Below are 18,287 nucleotides of genomic sequence, written 5' to 3' on the forward strand. Positions count from 1 at the left end.
GGGAAGGCAGGTGGCTGGGGTGGAAAAACCCAGACACGCTTGCTGGGCCTGGAGTTTCTCAAACTGCAGCATTTCAGAGCATCCCGGTGCCACCTGCAGCGGAGGGGATGGAGGTTTGTGCAGAGAGCTTGAGGGGACATTCCTGAGCAGGTGGCGGGGGCTGCCTTGGGGAGAGAGTGACAGCTGGGGGCTGAAACAGCAGGGCCCCCATGCTACCCCGACCCCATAACGGAGCAGCTCAAGCTGGGAGGGAAAAGCGCCCTCCGTCCTACCCAGCCCGGGGCATGGCCGCCTCTCCCCAGAAACCTTGCATCTCTCTGGCCCTGCAGCCCCTCCTGGGGGCCCGTGCACACACCTGATGAACCGAGTCTCAGAGGCATCGCTGAGCCTCTGTGTTGGACACACAGCTGCAGCCTGTCGCTATACTGTACAGGGGGACAGCGGCGGGCCCATGGGGGTCCTTCTGAGGGGCAAGAGGCCACCCCGCTCTGCCCTCTTGGCCACAGCTGGCCATTGACCCCTCGGTGCACTGCATGTCAAGATGAGATGTCGACACCCAGCGCTGGGGAAACCCTGGCTCCCAGAAACAAGCGTTTGAATCTGCTTCACAAACTGGGGCACCGTTCTGGGAGGGGGCGTGGAGAGGCCTGGGGCATGCTGAACAGCCTCTTTCTGACCCTGCTGGGGCCCTGCTGTCTTCAGGGATACTATCACCCAGGAGAACATCCTTCTGGGAAGACCCAGGCCAGATAACAAGTCTGGGCGAGGGACCTGGGTTCCTTCCCTGCTGGTGCCCACGTGACTCTCAGTTCAAGGCTGTCTGGCGGAGGAAGGCCCAGATGGAGTCCCCCACTGGGCAGCCGGCACCTGCCTGCTTCCTGTCCAGCCAATGCAAAGGGCTGACAGACCCCACTTGCCCCAGGTCTGCTGCCAGGGGCCCCCCGATACAGAACCGGTTTTCCCACACTCAGCGCCTCCTCGCCTAGGTGCTGCGGGTGGTTCTGGGCCAGATGGAGGCCAGACGAGCCTGCTGCAGCCCACTCAGCTCAGGCCTCCTTGGAGCCTCACTGAAGATCGGCCCTTTTGCTGAGCCAGGTAAACAGGTGGGGGCTGCACCGAGGGGGCCTGGCTCCGAGGGTGGGTGGGACCTGCCCCCTGCCCTGCTGTCTGAACACTTTCTAGAACGTCAGCAGAAGCGGCTTCCTGCCCGCCTCTGCTGGCAGGGCCCACCACGGCCATCACCCCAGCAGCTGGGATGCAGGCAGAGGGGAAATCAATACGGAAGCTGGAGGTGTTGGCGTCAGGTTCTGGGAGGTGAGATGAGGTGAGGGAGGGAAAGAGTCTCCGGGAGGGGTGGGCTTCGCAGCCATCCTCGCCTGAGCAGGGGCTGCAAGTGGAGAGGCCCTGGGGCAGGATGTCACAGCCATGCCTGTGGGGTGGCAGGGAGACAGGCCAGCTGCCCCAGGACGAGCTCTTTATGGGGTCGACTCACATAACCCTCAAATTCCTCCGAGATGCAGGTACTGGCCTGCCCTTGATCCACAGACAGAAGTGAGAGCCTGGGGGGCCTGCCCTCTGGGGGAAGGAGGGCAGGGCTACCTCCACCCAGTCAGATACCTTCCTGGGGATGGGCACCATTTCACCCCTTCAGTCTAGGGGAGGGAGGTGCTGCAGAATGAAAGCCTTGGGCATGGCCACCTTTGTCAAAGAAACTAGCTTCACTGGTGGCCTGGCCTCCAGGGCTGGGCATCCACACACAGACAGCAGGCTCTCCCCGGGGAGGGACAGGAGCCATGGTGGGGCAGCAGTCAGGCCAGAGCCAGCGGGGTGGGCAGGATGTGCCCTAAGCTCTCTTGTTCCCCTTCTCCCTGCATCTGTCTCATCCAAGGAGCCTCATGTCTCACATCTCACTCTCTCTTCCACCCTAGGTGCCAGGGAAAAAATGCACAGCATCGGCTCAAGGAAAGACCCTAGTCCTCCTAGAACCAGGATGAAGGGGCCTGGGGTATGGACACCATGGCCAAACTGAGGGGGAGGGGAGGGGAGGAAGGAGTTGGGGGGAGGAGAAGGATGGGGGCATGGCATGCGCTTTCCGCCTTCCAGAGCCTTCTGCCCCCAGCCCACTGGGCAGGCTTCCACCTCCCAGGCTGCAGCAAGTCATTCAAATATTTATCCTTGTTTCATTTTCCAAAAGGGGAATGAAGAGAAAGCAATAGAAAGAGAGAGAGAGAGAGGAGAAAAAAAATCCAAGTTTCTCATTTGAAAGTTAATTAGTCTAATTAGGTCTAATTAAGAGCCCCCAACACAATGCAGCTCACAGATGAACTGCCGGTCTCCTCATTTCCTCTGGTTTTCATTTCAGACGGAGCGTGGGGAAGCCTGGAAGGGGGCCGGCTCTGACACGGGCACGGGTGGGGTCCCGGAGTCCCTTCCCTCCTCCCATCTCCCTCCTGGGGGGCAGGTGAGGGGCCCACCGAGGCAGAGCTCGGGTAGGCATGGATTCCTCCATAACAGGCCTTCCCCGGGCGGCATGGGAAGGACTTCATATCCAATTGCCACCCTCGTCCTACTTGCTGGCTCCAGGGCCCTTGGAGGAACTCTGGCTTCCCCTGGGAGGTCACTCCTGGCTCTTCTGGCGTCAGCCGGGGAGCCAGTCCAAGCCCTGTTCTCTGACTTGATCTGGGGTTTGCGCCCAGGGTATGCCCCTCACTGGGCATAGGACGGAGGATGACATGGTTGGATGGCATCACCGACTCAATGGCCGTCAGTCTGAGCAAACTCCGGGAGATGGTGAAGGACGGGAAGCCTGGCATGCCTCAGTCCATGGGGTCGCAGAGTCGGACATGACTTGGCAACTGAACAACAACAATGCCCCTCCCCTGGGTCTGCAGGCTTCTAGAAGTCAGGTGAGGTCAGAAAGCCATTAGGGTCTGGGTCTTGGCTGGGGGATTGGGCACCTGCCCCCGCAGGGGAGGAAAGATGACCGCAGACCCTAGGTTTACAGGCAGGGAAACTGAGGTGCAGGGCGGGGTGGATGAAATGTCGCAGAGTTCTGCACCCGGGCGGTGGCAGAGGGTGCTGGGAACCGGGCACAACATGCCACGAGTCTGAGCTCTGCCTCGGCCCCCTTCCTGCTCCTCCCAGGGCCCCAGTAGGGCAAACCCTGACCCCAGGCAGGATTCGAGAGACCCGGCTCCCACCCAGAACAGCTGCCCGGAGGCCGCCCGGCAGGCTCACAGCGGGGGCTCAGCGCAGGAAAAGAGGCCAGGGCAGGTTCCAGGGGAGCCCGCCACAAGGCGCTGGCAGCCGAGGTTCTGAGTCAGGTGCCGCAGACCCAGCAAAGCAGCAGCGGGAATGGCTGGAGGGGCTGATTTCTGAACCAAGATCAAAAGAATTAAGTAGGCTTAGCTCTGAGCCGAGGATGGAGGGGAATCCTTGAGCCACCCACGGGGAGGTGAGGCTGCTGAAAGGGGGTGGGGGGACTCAGGAGGGTGGGCACAGCCTGGTGACATGGGGCCCCCCCGGCACTGTAGCCCAGTCAGGGAGGCCCAGCCCCCCAGCGTGTGCCCCAGAGCTGGTGAAGCGGGGGGGCTCCGCACTCATCTGCCCAAGGGAAGTCTCTGGGAGCTCAGGGCCCATCACCCACTCCTGCCGCGGCTGCCCCAAGCCAGGTCTGGCTGGGGACTCCGAACAAAGCAAAGTCGCCAAGAAAGTTTCGGATTATGGAAATCCTGTCTGCAGAATTTCTCTGTGGCCACACACCGTACACCTTTATTGAAAGTCACTGCATTGTACACCTTATAGCAGGCGAGTGTTCTGACATGCAAGTTACATCTCAACAAAGCTGTGAAATATCGTAAGGGGAAGGGACTGGAGGCCCTGGCCCCTGGGCACCTAGAAACACCCTCAAAATAGTGACCACATGGACACCAAGGGATCCAAGCTTGAAGCGGGGCTCTGCTGGCAGGGTCCCAGGTCCTGGCTGTGGCCGTCTCGGCAAAATGGGCACGTCATCCCCCATTTTCTGAGCCTTCTCTGTGCCTCAGTTTTTCTCTTCTGTAAAATGGGCTCACAGCCTACACCCTGGAGCGGCTGGCAAACTCACGAGAGAGGAGTGCCAGGCATAAGGCCATGAAATGCCAGCGCCTGCTTTCCCCCCTTTCTGGGATCCATCGTGGGTCAGCACTGATCTGGGGGGGCGGGGTGGTGTGTCTCCACGCTGCACTGTACCTGGGTCTGGTGGTGACACACAGTCTTCTGACCCCTCACCCTCTCCCGTGCAACCCCCCTCTCACTCCAAGCCTGCTCGGAGCCCAGGTCTGCCTCCCTGCTCCCGGGGGAGGGCACCTGGGTGGGTGCTCCCGTCTCCCTAGCAGAGCTGTCCACCTCTTGTCTGGATTTCTCGCTCGACACTCTCCCAGTCAGCCCCGGAGCCTCCACCAGCCCAGCTCCATCCAGGCCCCCAGGCAGGGCCGGAGATGCCAGAGAGGCCTTGGGAAGCTGCCTCTCTTTGGTTACTGGGTTCTCTACTCTGGTTCCCAGCCCGAGGGCAGCACACAGCCCTCCAAAGGCTCCAGCAATTTCCAAGGAGGAGGAAGACGCATAGGTAATAACAGCTTTCTGATGGCAGGAGGGTGGGGATTCCTGGCTGGATGCAAGCCATAGGGCATGGAGGGGGTGGTTAGATAAATGGCCAGGTGGCTAGGGCTTTGTTTATGGGAGCTGGAAAACAGCAGAGCTGGCACCAGGAGACTCAGGGTGTCCTGCAGGCTCTGGACGCCCAGGCCCACTGTGACGTCCAGTTCCGAGGGGCATTGACCTGTCCCAGGCACCCTAGTGCCCACGGGGCCCCAAGGAACTGCACAGGCGGGGAACATTTGGCCAGGCAGGGCCTCCTCCAGTGTACACATCCAATTCTAAATGAAAATAAATCCCCATCATCAACTTGTGAATAGCACAATTACACTGCATTTGCTCAAGCATGAGTTTAAATTGTTAATTTGCTAAACGGAAATATTTAAGATAAACTACACATCCTGTGACCTTATTTTAGCAATTCCTTCTTCCGGATTTAATATATCTGGGAGCTTTAAACAACAGACGAGGCCACGTCCACCACGGCTGACCCCACCCCAGGCCTGGGGCTGGCCGCTCAGTCTGCACTATATCATTTATCCCCCGCACCGGATGCAATGTCAGCCCCATGGACCCAGGAGGAAACTGAGGCCCAGGGATGGAGAAGGGCCGGGGTCACTCAGCAGAGGAGAGGCAGGCCCAGCCCGCTCACTCCTTCCACACCCTGCCAATTTCCTCTTGCCCACTGTGAGCAGAGCGCTGCCAGAAGGCGGAGCTGAGGACCGGCGTGCCCAGGGAGGCTTGGGCACAACCAGGGCTCTGTGGGAGGCTCCGCCTGCCTCCAGGACTGGGGGCTGGGACAGTGAAGGGAGCTCAGCAAGGACAGCCCATGCCTCCTCTGCCAGCCTGCCGGCACGCTGGTGCATCCTCCCAGCTGCCCTGTCCCTGGGTCACGCAGGCCGTGTGTTGGCACACACCTCTGGGGCAGACACTCTAGCCTGGGGAGCGACTCCATCTCCACCCACAGCCCCAAATTCCTAACCACACCGCGGAGGTCTTAGATGTACATGTGTCACCCACGGAAAGCACACAGCCCTCCCCCCAGGCTACCTGCTAGGCCTCGGGGACCCCTGAAAGGGCCACCCTCCGCCCTGCCTCACTGCATGGGACCACAGGAATCCTGGGGTCACTTCCTACCTGGGATGTGAGCCCAGGGGAGGCGGGCCCTGCTCTCAGGTGGAGGTAGCCACCCACTGGCCCTCCGATGTCAGGGCTGGACACTCAGGCTTACTCGAGCCCAGGCACTTGCCCAAGAGGCACCCATGGCCTGAGTTTCACCAGAAGAAACCAGAGGATCTGGGTGTTTCCTTACACATGCCCTAGGCAGGGGCAAAGCTCAGAAAAATTGCCACCCTCTCTGGTCAGGGGCTCCTTCTCACCCCCCCAAACCCATCCATCCATCACATGTGGGCGGGCATTGTGTGGGCCTCTCCCACGAGACCTATGGAAGGGCAGCTAAGGATGACTCTGCAAGTCACACTCAGCCTGGGACCAAGAAACCCACTGCCTCTGCGGTCTGCAAGCCCTCTGAAGGCAGAGCCTGTGCCTTCCTGCTGCTAGACCTGCTCCAGTTCCCAGGAAACAGTAGTGGCCAGACACATAGGGCCCTGCACAGTGTGATTCTGTTAATCTGAAACGTCCAGAACAGGGATATCCAGAGACACAGAGCAGATGAGGGGTTGTCAGGAGCTTGAGGGAAGGGCAGTGATTGCTTAACACATACGGAGTTTCTTTGTGGGTAGAACTCAACAGTGGTGATGGCTGCAAGACTTTGTGAATACACTAAAAACCATGGAACTGCTGTACACTTTATAAAGGTGTATTTTATGGCATGTGAATTACACCTCCATTAAAAAAGGAACCACAGATAAGAACTATACAGTTAGAAAAAAAAAAGGAAAGAAAGAAAGAAAGAAAGACAGAGAGAAGGAAGGAGGAAGTGGGTGGCAGAATGAAAGAGCCAAGCTTCCCCTCTGCCTGGCCCCCGAACACTCCCATCCTTTGAGCCTCGAAGCCCCACAGAGGCTGTGATAGAAGGTCAGGCTCATCTTTGCCACCGTGGCCGCCCAGCCACTTGCCGGCTGGGCCTGGAGGGGTTGCCCAGCTGGGGGTGTCAGAAAGGGCGGCGGGTAAGACAGAAAACAGACCCTTCGCTCCCCGAGGCTGCCCGTGGAGGGTGGGCAGGTCTGAGTCACACATCGAATGTCTACTGAGGACCCTGGGGTACCAGGTGCTGTCCTAAGTGCTGGGAAAACAGGGTGAACAGCCCAGTCCTCCCCCTGGTTCAGGGGGAGGCAGACAAACATGTAAAACGTGGAGTGTGCCGGAAATCCACAAACCCTCTGCAGAAAAACACAGCAAAGGGACGGTGAGAGAGCAAGATAAAGAGGGGTGGCTCCACTTCTAAATGGCTTAATAACAATCAAGAGGGGTCTCGTGAGAGAGTCGAGTCTGGGAGGAAATGAGAAGGCATGTCAGGCGAGTGTCTGGGGACTGGCACTCCCAGCGGAAGGAAGACACGAGAACAAAGGCCAGGAGGCTGGAGCTACTGGGGAAGAAACACACATTCCTTCTGCTCAGGTAGGCAAACGGGCCCAGCCATCTCAGGTAAGCCCTGCGTCACTCCCTTCCAATGCATTTTCCCCACCAGGCCCCCTCGTCTGTGAGGCCCTTCCTGGTGGTGCAGAGGTGACCTGTGACCTTTCCGCCCCTCCCTCAGATGCTTCCCTCCCCTCCCCTGCCACCCAGGAGGTACTCCCAGGAGCCCACCTGCCGCCCTCCCCACCCCGGCTCCTGTCGTACACCTTCCTGGCCAGGTGTTTGTGGAGTGACTTGGGGGCGCCCGGCGGGTGCGTGTGAGGCCACCGCTTGCTCTGGAGCGCGTTTATTCTGGGGATGGCAGGATCCAGGAGGGACTGCCTCGGGCACCAGCCAGGCTCAGACCAAAGGCTAATGCAGGGCACGAGGTGAAGGTGTTCAGCGTCCAGAAGGGCAAAGCCAGATGTTCACACGTGTCAGGGGGGGCACTTGCCCTGGTCCGGCCCAACAGACCTGAAAGGAGGCTGGAGGAGTGGGCAGGACCCGAGGGTCCTCTGCTGGGGTGTGCAGCCTGCCCTGGTGCTCACAGGAGGACCCCTGGGCCAGTGAGGGAGAAGGGAGGCCTTTCAGCACCAAGCAGCCAGCGCCTGGGGGCTCACAAGGGCGGGGGTGACGTGGTCAGGGCCCCGGTCACAAGGGGTAACCCACTCATCACACACCAGCACCAACCTCAAGCCAGAAACCACTGATTCCACAGGGACCCTCCTTCTCCATGACCCATCTGTTAGCAAGTCCTGGGGCACACCTCTTGGGCAAAATCTCCTCTGTTCACCCCACCTTCTCCTCACTGCCTGCTGCAACAGGCCCCATCATCTCTGCCCAGTCCTGACCGTTGCCTGGTCTGTAGTCTCCCTTCCATCCCAGATTCATATCCTCCTTACCTACAGAGCCGATCATGTCACTGCCCTCCTCTAAGACCTTCCATGGCTCCTTATTCCCTCCTGAAAAATGGCCACATTTCTCAGCCTAGACTCAGAACCATTCCCATCATCATTCTCTCCCTCACGCCCTGCGTACTGGGCAGTCCAGGAACCTACTCTGAACCCACTTAATTCTTTGTCTCTTCATATAAGCTGCCCTTTCCCATTGAGATGGTCCTGCCCACAAACTCACCTGCGGTAGGTTTCAGTCCCATCAATACCCAGCAACAAGCCAAGCTCCCCTGAGCCTCCTTCCCAGTTGCCCCAGGTGGAGCTCACCTCATTCCTTCCAGACAGATCTGCTGCCCATCTAGGGCAGCTACCAGCCCCATGTGGCTACTGAGCATCTGAAATCTGGCTGGTCCGATGCGCGCTAAGCCGTGAATGAAAAACACAGTGAATTTCACAGATGTAGCATGAAAAAAAAAAGCATACCAAACATCTCCGTCATATTTAGATTGGTTAAATGTTGCAATGAACATATTTTGGATTGGGTGAAATACGATATACCATTAAAACAAACTTCACCTGTGTCTTTTCACGCTGGCTGACATGGCTACTAGAAAACGCAGCATCGCATGGGCTCCCGCTGTACCTCTACGCTCGCTGCTCTGTGCTGGAGGCTGGCAAACTTTTCCAGCAAATATTTTGAGCTCTGCGGGCCATATGGTTTCTGTTGCATCTGCTCAACTCGGCCGCTGCGACGTGAAAGCTGCCACAGACAGCGCGTAAACAAATGAACGTGGCCGGGTTCCAACAAAACTTCTTTTTTTTTTTTTTTTTTAATAAAAACAGACGGTGGGATGGATTTGGCCCAAGGATCCCTGTTCAAGATCACTGGTTTCCAGACTTCCGAAAAGGACTACTTAGTGAAATGTATTTTTAAAAAGAGGGGTGGTGGAGGATTTGAGTTGCCAGCCTTTTATTTTACCAAATAAGGACATTGAAAATGTGAACAGCGAGTGTCACCGTCACTTACTTAAAACAGACATTTCACACACAAAATTGAATAGATTCATCTTTATGAGAAACATCACTATGCTTAGATTCGCCGTTTTCCCACTTTGCCAGGGGTAGGTGGAGACTTTGTCAAGGACACAGCCCATCGGTGCACTGGCCCCAGGAGCCAGTGGGGCTCTGAGACCTGCAGCCACAAGAAGGATCTGAGGGCCACCCCATCCACATCCCCCCAAAACACACCAAGTTCTGGAGCCACACGACTCCCCCAGATTCCCCCCGTTCCACGCCGATCCTGACGCTGGAGGTTGAGAGAGAACCCGAGGCTGCATTTCTCACTGGCCCCCCATACTGCCCATCCGTAGACCAGACTTTGAGCAGCGAGGCCTAGAGATGACTTTCTGAGATGATGGAAAAATTCTGGATCTGCCCAGCATGTTAATCACAACACTTGGGGAGCACAGAGCCCTGGAAACGTGGCAAATCTGAATGGAGAGGTGCCGTATGTATAAAATCCACACCAGATTTCAAAGACTTGGTACAAAAACAAGAATGCATGCTATCTCATTAAGTGTTTCATAGTAATCATATGTGATGGCATGGTATTTGGGATATACTGGGCTAAATAAGGGCTTCCCAGGTGGAGCTAGTGGTAAAGAATCTGCCTGCCAATGCAGGAGACGTGGGTTCAATCCCTGGGTAGGGACGATCCCCTGGAGGAGGGCATGGCAACCCATTCCAGTATTCTTGACTGGAGAATCCCATGGACAGAGGAGCCTGGTGGGTTACGGTTCACACGCTTGCAAACAGTCAGACATGACTGAAGCGACTGAGTGCGCAGCACGGGTTAAATAAAATGTATTATTGAAACCCATCTCACCTGTTCCTTTTCACGTCTTTCAAGGAGCTACTAGAAAATGTAAAGGTTCCCACTGGCTGGCACTATAATTTTATTGGACAGTGTTGCTTTAGAGCTTCTGAGGTAGAGAACCAGTCAGCCTCTGTTGCATTCCTCTGATGACGGGGAGCTTACCACGTCACATAACAACCACTCTGCAAAAGCTGCGAGGTGCCAGTTAGAAATGTTCTTTGAGACTTTTCTGTAAACCCACTGCCTGTTCCCACCCTCTGCTCCTGTCCAGGCAGAAAGGGTCTGTTCTCCCTTACGTGCCAACCTGCTGACCTTAGCCGAGACCCAGGTTGAGCCCCGACGTGCCTTTAACCGAGCCTGCTACTCACCCTTCGCTGGACACGCCACGGTTCGGCAGTAACTTGCCTCCCCAAATACGACAACTGGGATGGAAAAACCCACACATTCGTTCTCCACTTCTAATCCCACTTCCAGGTCTGGGCAGAGTGGCAATCAGAACTTGAATGTTCCTGACTCTTAATCCAGGCCTTTCCCCACCATGCCTCCCCCCGTAGCTCGAGTCAGGTTAAGTCGCATACCACCCACCTTCTACAGGGATGGTTTCTGAGGGTCTCATCTTGGGACCCCCCCGCACACCCTTCCCAGGCCCTGCATGCACCACACACAGAACCCGAACTGCCTGAGCTCTCTTCCGGCTTCTCAACACACACAACCTCACACGTGTACACACACAACACACAACCCACATGCACACAGCATACAACCTCACTTACGCACACACACACTCGATCCCCTTAGCACAGCACAGGCGCAGAAGACATCTGACCAAGTGAGATGGCGCCCTGGGAGCCGTGATCTGGGCACGGGGTCCTCCTGGAGCGGGGACAGCGTGAGTCCTGGCGGAGCACAGCCGGTGCTCCCGGCTCAGCTTAAGCGCTCGCTGCCGTCTCAGGGGGACGTCCTGCCCCGCCCCTCGGCCTCCACCGTGTGTCCTTCACGGCCACCTCCACCCATCACCACTCTAACCTGCCTTTCTGTGGACCCACCCCCTCCCCTGGGCACCGGAATGAGAGCTCCATGAGGGCAGGGAGGAGGCCAGGCCGGGCAACACACACGGGCCCCTGGCGCTGCTTCTGGACAGTACTTTGGCTCAACCCTCAGCATCCTGCCATTGGTATCCTGGCTCTGCACACGAGTCACAAAAGCCCCGAGAGGCCAGAGTGCTCTAGGCCAGAGGGCCAGTCGCGGAGAGACCCAGGATGGCCAGTGTCTGCCCCCATCCATCCCCATTTCCAGGGTGACTCAGGGGGACCTATGGCTGCTCCAAGGCTGGTGTGGGGTGGCTCCTCTCAGGGCCACCTGGTGGGGGATGACCCCGGGGGTCTACGCGGGATCAGCCCCGCACCGGCTCGGGGAGCAGGACAAAGCAGCCTCCTTCCGGCTCGGGGGTGGGGGGCGCTTAGCGGTCAGCTCTCTCCTGGGAGTCCCCACTGCTGCCCTGGACAAACTCCCACAGTCAGACGCGGAGCTGACTCACCACGCCCGGCACACCCGAGCTGCCCGCTGGGGTGATTAAGAGGCTGGATGCCATGCCTGGGTGGGAGACTCCATGGTGATGGAGCAGGTATTGGCTGGGGGTGGGGCAGAGAGTACGGGGTCTCTGCAGCTCTAGAAGTCCTCTGGAGGGGGAGGAAAGATGACGTCAAATCCCAACCGAGAAGCTGGACACAGAAGCCCCGGCCGTGAAGGGAAGGCGCTGGCTGGTTCCCCTCTCAGGCCACCCGGCCAGGCTCTGGACACGTCCTCGGAGCCAGAAAAGGAGAGCTGTGTGCTGCTCCTAGAACCAGTTCTCTCTGGTTGAGTGGGACCTGTGAGCCCCAGGAAGCAGAGAACAGGGGGCTCTTATTCTCAACGCTACACCCAGGGCCCTCTGCAGAGCCTGGGACAAACAGTTACTGCAGAAATAATTCGTGGCTGCTGACCCTCCTCCTCCTCCTCTTTCGACTCCCGGAGCTGCTCAAGGGTCCCCGGGGTACGAAGACCTTGCCTGCTCCCCCTGGGGCTCCTGACTGCTCAGAGGCTGCAGACCCGTCTCTGTGGTAGCTGGTGGGGACCTCGCGGTGGCAGGTGGGCTGACACCAGAGCCACCCATGGGCTCCCCGGAGCAGCCGAGGCCTCCTGCCCAAGCCCAAGTCCCAGCCGCACCCAGTTTCCTTCCAGAACTGGATTCGCTCTCCCAGGGACCCTAGACACGAAGGACCACGACCAGCTGTGATGGTGACGCAAAAGGCTGGAGTCAGTCCCGTGGTACCAAGGAAATGCAATTTGTAACGCATGCGCAGCCCCAGACAGAACCGTGTAACAGTCTGGCGATGGGTTGACAGGTCATGGAGGGGGCTGGAGGGGGCCGCAGGGCTGGCCAGAGTCTGGGGGAGGAGGAGGGGCTGGAGCCCCTGGGAGGAAGTCAGGGGCCAAGGGGAAAACGGCCCAAGTGAATACGGGAGAGGTGAGGCCATAGGCTGGGGGGAAGGGGAGGAGAGGGCCGCAGAGGCCCAGCAGCAGGGAGTATTCTAGGGGCAGCCGCTGACCTGAAGGTGGACGGGAAAGGCTGAGGGCTGGAGGAGGCACGGAAAGAGGTGCTGGAGAAAAGGCATGAAGAGGGTCAGCGACGTGCTGCCTCGCTGGGGTCCCCAGGGGTCCGGGGTGGCCACCAAGCCCCCTCTGCAGGCCAGCAGCGTAATGCTGCCTCAGGGACCCGGAGGGGACGCGGCACTGGTCACAGACAAGCCCCCAGCTGCCGACCTCCCTCCTGACACCCGCCCTCCTATGAGGGACCACTGTCTTTGGCCCGGGTTCGAGTTGGGTGCCAGGTGGCGCCCCAGAGCTGGCTCGAGGCCCTGCCAGCCTCCTGCTCACCCCACCCCGCCCCCCTCCCCGGAACCTGATACTCTGCTCCAAGCCGCCTGCGGGTGACCGTCCCCAGGACTGAGGACAGGAGACGGAGGGCACTTGGGCTGGGACCTCAGCCTCGTCTCCTCCACGGGTGGTGGCACTCTGTGACCCCCAAGTTGTGGGGCTCAGTGCCTGCCTGCTGGGCTGGTGGGCTGTGGGCATCTGGCCGTGCCAGGGGGAGAGGAGAGGCTGCAGGTGAGGTCTGCTGGGCTGCAGTGTTCTTCCCTGCCCTCTGCTGACCTCCCAGCATGCCAACTGGCTGTTGGCCTTGCCCATGCCCGCCAGGCCTGCTCCTCTGCCCTGGGAAACCTGTCCTCGGCCCCATGCACCCCACCTCTGGGCAGGGAGGCCCCAGAGCAGAGTTGGGGGTCTGAGGCCACTCAGCTCTGCCCAGTCTTCACACACTGCTGGGTCTGACCCTCCTACCCAAGGTGGCCCTCCATCTGGGCCCAGGGGTGGACCCCCCTCGGCCACCACTCCTTGCCATGCTCATTGCCTGTCCAGCCAGACATAGCAACTTGTACCATGCTCTTCAGAGAAACCCACTCACCCCAAGAAGCAACATACAACAGGCCAGGCCCCTCAGGTTTCAAAGGCAGGCTGCTTCCATGTTCCCCAACTCAAGACTGCAGCTGCCTTACTTCTCTTTTGCACACGGTAAGGAAAGCGGCTGGGGGGTGTGGGGGCGGCTCACTCCTCACCAGCGTGTGATTTCTGGGGTCTGTCTGCCTGAGCTAGAACCTGGGCTCTGCTCCTCAGGGGCTTTACAAGTTGACTATTACCTAACCTCTCTGTGGGCTTCCCAGATGGCTCAGTGGTAAAGAATCTGCCTGTCAATGTAGGAGACCTGGGTTCGATCCCTCGGTCAGCAAGGGATTCCCTTCCTGGAGAAGGGAACGGCAACCCACTCCAGTATTCTTGCCTGGAGAATCCCATGAACAGAGGAGCCCTGTGGGCTACAGTCCTTGGGGTCGCAAGAGAGTCAGACATGACTGAGTGACTAAAGAGCAACAACAAAAACCTCTGCGTGCCTCAGTTTCAACTATAAGATGTACACATACACTCAGCGGATTCAGGAAGAAACATGCGCTGCCAAAGAGCAAAAACTGGGGAAGAACCCACAGAAATAACCGAGTTACTTGAGCAACCAAACGGTGCTAGGGTAAGCTGGTTTCCCCCTAAGGTTGGATGGTTCCGGGCACAGGCAGCTAGAATAGAGCCATCCCTGGTCCACAAGGATTCCCTGGGGCGGGGTGGGGTGGGGTGTGGGGGCCCCTTGACCAGTTGGCTCAGCTTAGAATGAGCATCATGTGACCTCGACTACTGGTCTGATGAAGTTTTCCAGTTCGTGGGATAATTTTTAGGCTATGATGGCTCTGGCCACTGGTATAGACCTCAATAGCCTGTACTTCTGAAGATGCAGGTGGAAAGTTGCTGTTCCATGCCCGTTCCTGTCCGCTGGCTGGGGAGTGCTCACAGGTACGTTATGTCACCACGAACAAGCGTGTCTTGGATGGGGTCCTTGGAATTGCACCGCGGTGACGTGCCAGCAGCCCGGGAACAGAGATGAGATGCCCAGGCATGCACAGAAAGAGTTGCCTTTGCTACGGCAATTAATTCTCAGTAAAAATTCCGGTGGCTAGCAGAGCTGCTACCCCAAAGAGAATGATTCTTAATAAGAACAGAGCTTCCTAACCAACCTCAAAACAGACTCTAGAATTCCCGGGCCTCCCCGGGGGGCCTTCGGGTTCCACACCCCAAAGGAATGCTTTTTCTACCAACTCCAAGAAGCAATCTGTCTTCCATCAAGAGGCTGGATGGACACACCATGTCCTCTGAGAAAACTTCCGGTGACCGGTAACATTCACGCCAACGGCAACCAAAGCTGTCTGTGATTTCACCTTGATTAAGAACGTAAAGACGACAAGATGGACACAACTCTAAACACAGCCCCTCGGGAAGACCCCAGGTACTCAACCCTCCAGGGTCTGGTCCCTCTTTGACCTGCTGGCAGTTACCGCCTGTCACCAAAGCTCTTTTAAAGAAAACTTAAGGCACTTAACATCTCTCTCTCCCCTCGAGTGATTCCCCGGTTTCCCAATTGGGTAGTGATAATATTCTCTTTCTTAGGACACTACAGCTTAGTAATGAGTGATTACTGTGACAAAAATTCCCATTTTGTGGATTTGGGGGTTTTTCTTCCCACTCTCTATAACTTTCTTCTATTGGGACCCAGACTAGCCAACCCCCCCAACCCTCCAGGGGAGACTTGCTGACATTCTGGATTTCCAGATGAGGTCCTTTTTGCTCTGAAAGATGCTAAGTAGCAGTCCCACCCTTTGCTGGCAGCGATGTACCAGGACAACAGTCTCTCTGTGTCCCACTCCTGGATCCCCAGTAGGGACCGGATGTGGGGGACCACAGCCCTGGGCTTTGGATGAGCCAGGGCCCCCAGGTGGCAGGCTGAGAAACCTGGCTTTGTGGGGGCACAGCTTGAGAGAGGCTGAGGCCACTCGCGTGAGCTCTGATGGAATACTGGAGCCCAAGCTGCAGCCGGATTGCTCCTGGTGTTGGGTGACCTGAAGTCCTGCCTTGAACTGTAGAACTCTGAAAAATACCAGCACAGCTGAGAGACTGAGAGGAGGGATGCCTGACAACAAGCTCCTCGAATTAATTATAGAGCCACTGCGTCTCAGAGGGGACCCGGCCCCGTGCTCTGCACACTCGGGGTGCAGCCCGTGCTGTGAGGAAAGGTTGATGCTTTAATAGAAGAGAGAACAGAATTCTCCTGGTGGAGGTTTTATTTTCGAATTTCCAGTTCGAAAGACTCTATGTTTCAGAAGCTTGCCTGTTTAAACGCGCATCTTAATGCGCCGAAAACTACGTCTCTTGTCTTGCTTGATTTCACGTCTTTTGCTCCTGTTATCAAACGTGTGTTGAGATTGAATACACAGCCTGCATATGGCACCAAGGCTCACTCATGCGGAAGCCCTGCAAGCCCTCGGCGGGAGCCTGCAGGGGAAGCAAGCTCCAACTCTGGAGGTCTGGCTGGGGCCGCCCTGAGCCCCTCCTCCTCCCAGGACCGCCAAGTCCAGGGGACACGGGAGGCTGTCTCACTTCAAAGGTGGTTTGGAACATGTGGGGTCTTGAACTGAACGCTATTATTTGTTTGCTGTTGCTCCTGGACCACCAGAGCTGCCTGTGCTCCTATAAAAGCATGTCTCTACAAACAGCCAGGAAATGGCTGTGTTCTAGATCTTTCTCAGTCCACTGAGACACACGGCCATCTCCTGTACAACAGCCGTGAAGGAAACTGGGTGCTTCATAGCTTGGCCCAAGGTGCACACTCTGGCTTTCCCACAAACAATTCTACCCATAGCTGATGCCCACGTGGGATGGGTCTGTCTAGTATGCGGTCTTTTTGCCGGCCCCTCCACCCCTACAGAAAGCTCCAAATGCCACCAGCGGGGGATGCATCCTCTCACCGCTGGAGGAAGCGGGTGCCTTGGCCCCTGGCCATGTTGGTGCATTTACCCCAACTATGAGCACTGTTCTGACTTCATCAAGATAATGCAAAACATTTGTCTGGCATTTTTTGGAGGCATGCCGCTACTTCATCTTAAGTTGACCTCCCATTCAGCCTGGGAGGGATGGTCTTTTGCCCTCTGTCTCAGAGGAAGAACCTGAGGTTCAGAGAGGGGAAGTGACTTGCCTAACACAGCCAATAAGCTGTGGATTGGTCTCCATTTCTATATTTTACCCACAGAAGCCTTTTCCTGAAGCCCAGAGCATGCCTGTCAGGGGGCCTGGGGGTGAGGCAGATCCTGGCTACTTGGAGTGGTCGGTCCCATGACCACCTGGGAGTGTTTCAGAAAAGCAGATCCACAGGCCCCACCCCAGATTGCTGCACTCATGGAAGTTTAGGAGGCGATGGGAGACTGACCTGCGGGGTGGACCCGTGAGGTCGCACCCTGATCATCTGGGACTCAGTGACGATGGGGAATTTTGGGGGTCGGCCCCAGCCTGGGCTTAGATGTCTACAGCCTGGGGGTATGGGGGCCCTTTTAGCGGCTCTTGTTGCCACTGGGCTGTGTCCAGGACTGCTCAGACATCACAGGTGGTCCTAGGGAGGGTGAGACCAAGGGCCGAAGGCTCTGGGTCACAGGCCGCTTCCGGCCGCCCTCTGCTCCGGGTCTGTTGTCAGTGTCCCCCCATCCCTTCCTTCACAGTTGCTGACATCTGGCAATTCCTGCTGCATGAACACTTGTAAGGGGTCAACCCAAGCACCCAGCAGCCTCGGGACACAGCCGAGGACCCCATCTTTCTCTACTGTGTCCCCAGCTCAGGCTGGGCCACCTCCGATGGCTCTTTCTTGGCCCCCTGGAGAGCCCACAGGGGTACCAAAGAACAAGAACCCACCATCCAAAGGCCCTGATCCACCTGGACCTCTCCGTGTCCCCAAGAAACACACACTTCTGCCATCCTCCCTCCAAGCACACCCCTGGGGGAAGTGGTGGAGGAACACGGTCACTTAGGCCTGGCCTGACCCTGACCATCAGCTTTGGGGTGGCACCCTCTGCCCTCTGCCTCCCATCTCTACATCCGGCCCAGGGTACAGACCTGGTCCTATGGGAGTCCTTTCTCTGGATCAGGCAGGCCCTAGGATGGTCAGCCTGAAGCTCTCCTGGCTTCACCATCTTCCCCCTTCAAGCCCCAGGCCTTCCCAAGCAGTCACCTCGACCCTGCAGGCCCAAGTAGAGGGTGAGGGTCCTTAAGATAAAGAAGGCAGCCTCACAGCACCGCGGAGTGGGGGGTGGGGCGGGGCGGGCAGGTCGGAAGGTGTGGGCAGCTAGGGCGGGTTAGGCAGGGTATGGCAGCCCCCAGCTGGCGCTCGCCAAGCTGGAACTGCAGCCCTGAGAGGCCAAGGGGGCTGCAGGAGGCGAGGGAGTCCCCCGCTCTGTCCCCGAAACAATGTCCCCACTGACTCCGCACTGGGTGGGATCACAGGACTCCCGCCCCCCACACCACAGCCCGGCAGGCAGCCGGCAGCTGATGTCCTGTGCGCACCTCCCCGTGGATCGTCCTGGGGATTTGGGGGCTCAAAGTCCCTTGGTTTCCAGCACCCGCCTAGCCAGCCCGAGCTTCCTGCGCAGCCCCGCAGATTACAAAAGTCTGGCCCAGCCCCCTCCCCGGTTGGAGCTCCCGGGGCCTCCCTAACCAGCCCCACCAGGCGAGTGGCCCGCCTCCCCCGAGGCCCGGCGCGCAGTCCCCGCTGCAGCAGAGCTCTGCGCCCCCGTCGCCGCCTCCGCGCGGCCCCCTGCCACTGCCCACCCGCCGGAGAGGGGCCCCGCGGC

General features: G+C 58.1%; 1 protein-coding gene across 10 annotated transcripts in view; it reads right to left on the minus strand.

Annotated features, from left to right (window-relative positions):
* RBFOX3 (RNA binding fox-1 homolog 3) overlaps positions 1 to 18,287 on the minus strand; it is a 430,522-nt gene that overhangs the window by 65,073 nt on the left and 347,162 nt on the right. The window lies entirely within an intron of this gene.

Source organism: Cervus canadensis, chromosome 1 (genome assembly GCF_019320065.1).
Source record: "Cervus canadensis isolate Bull #8, Minnesota chromosome 1, ASM1932006v1, whole genome shotgun sequence".
In the NCBI taxonomy this organism is placed as follows: Eukaryota; Metazoa; Chordata; class Mammalia; order Artiodactyla; family Cervidae; genus Cervus; species Cervus canadensis.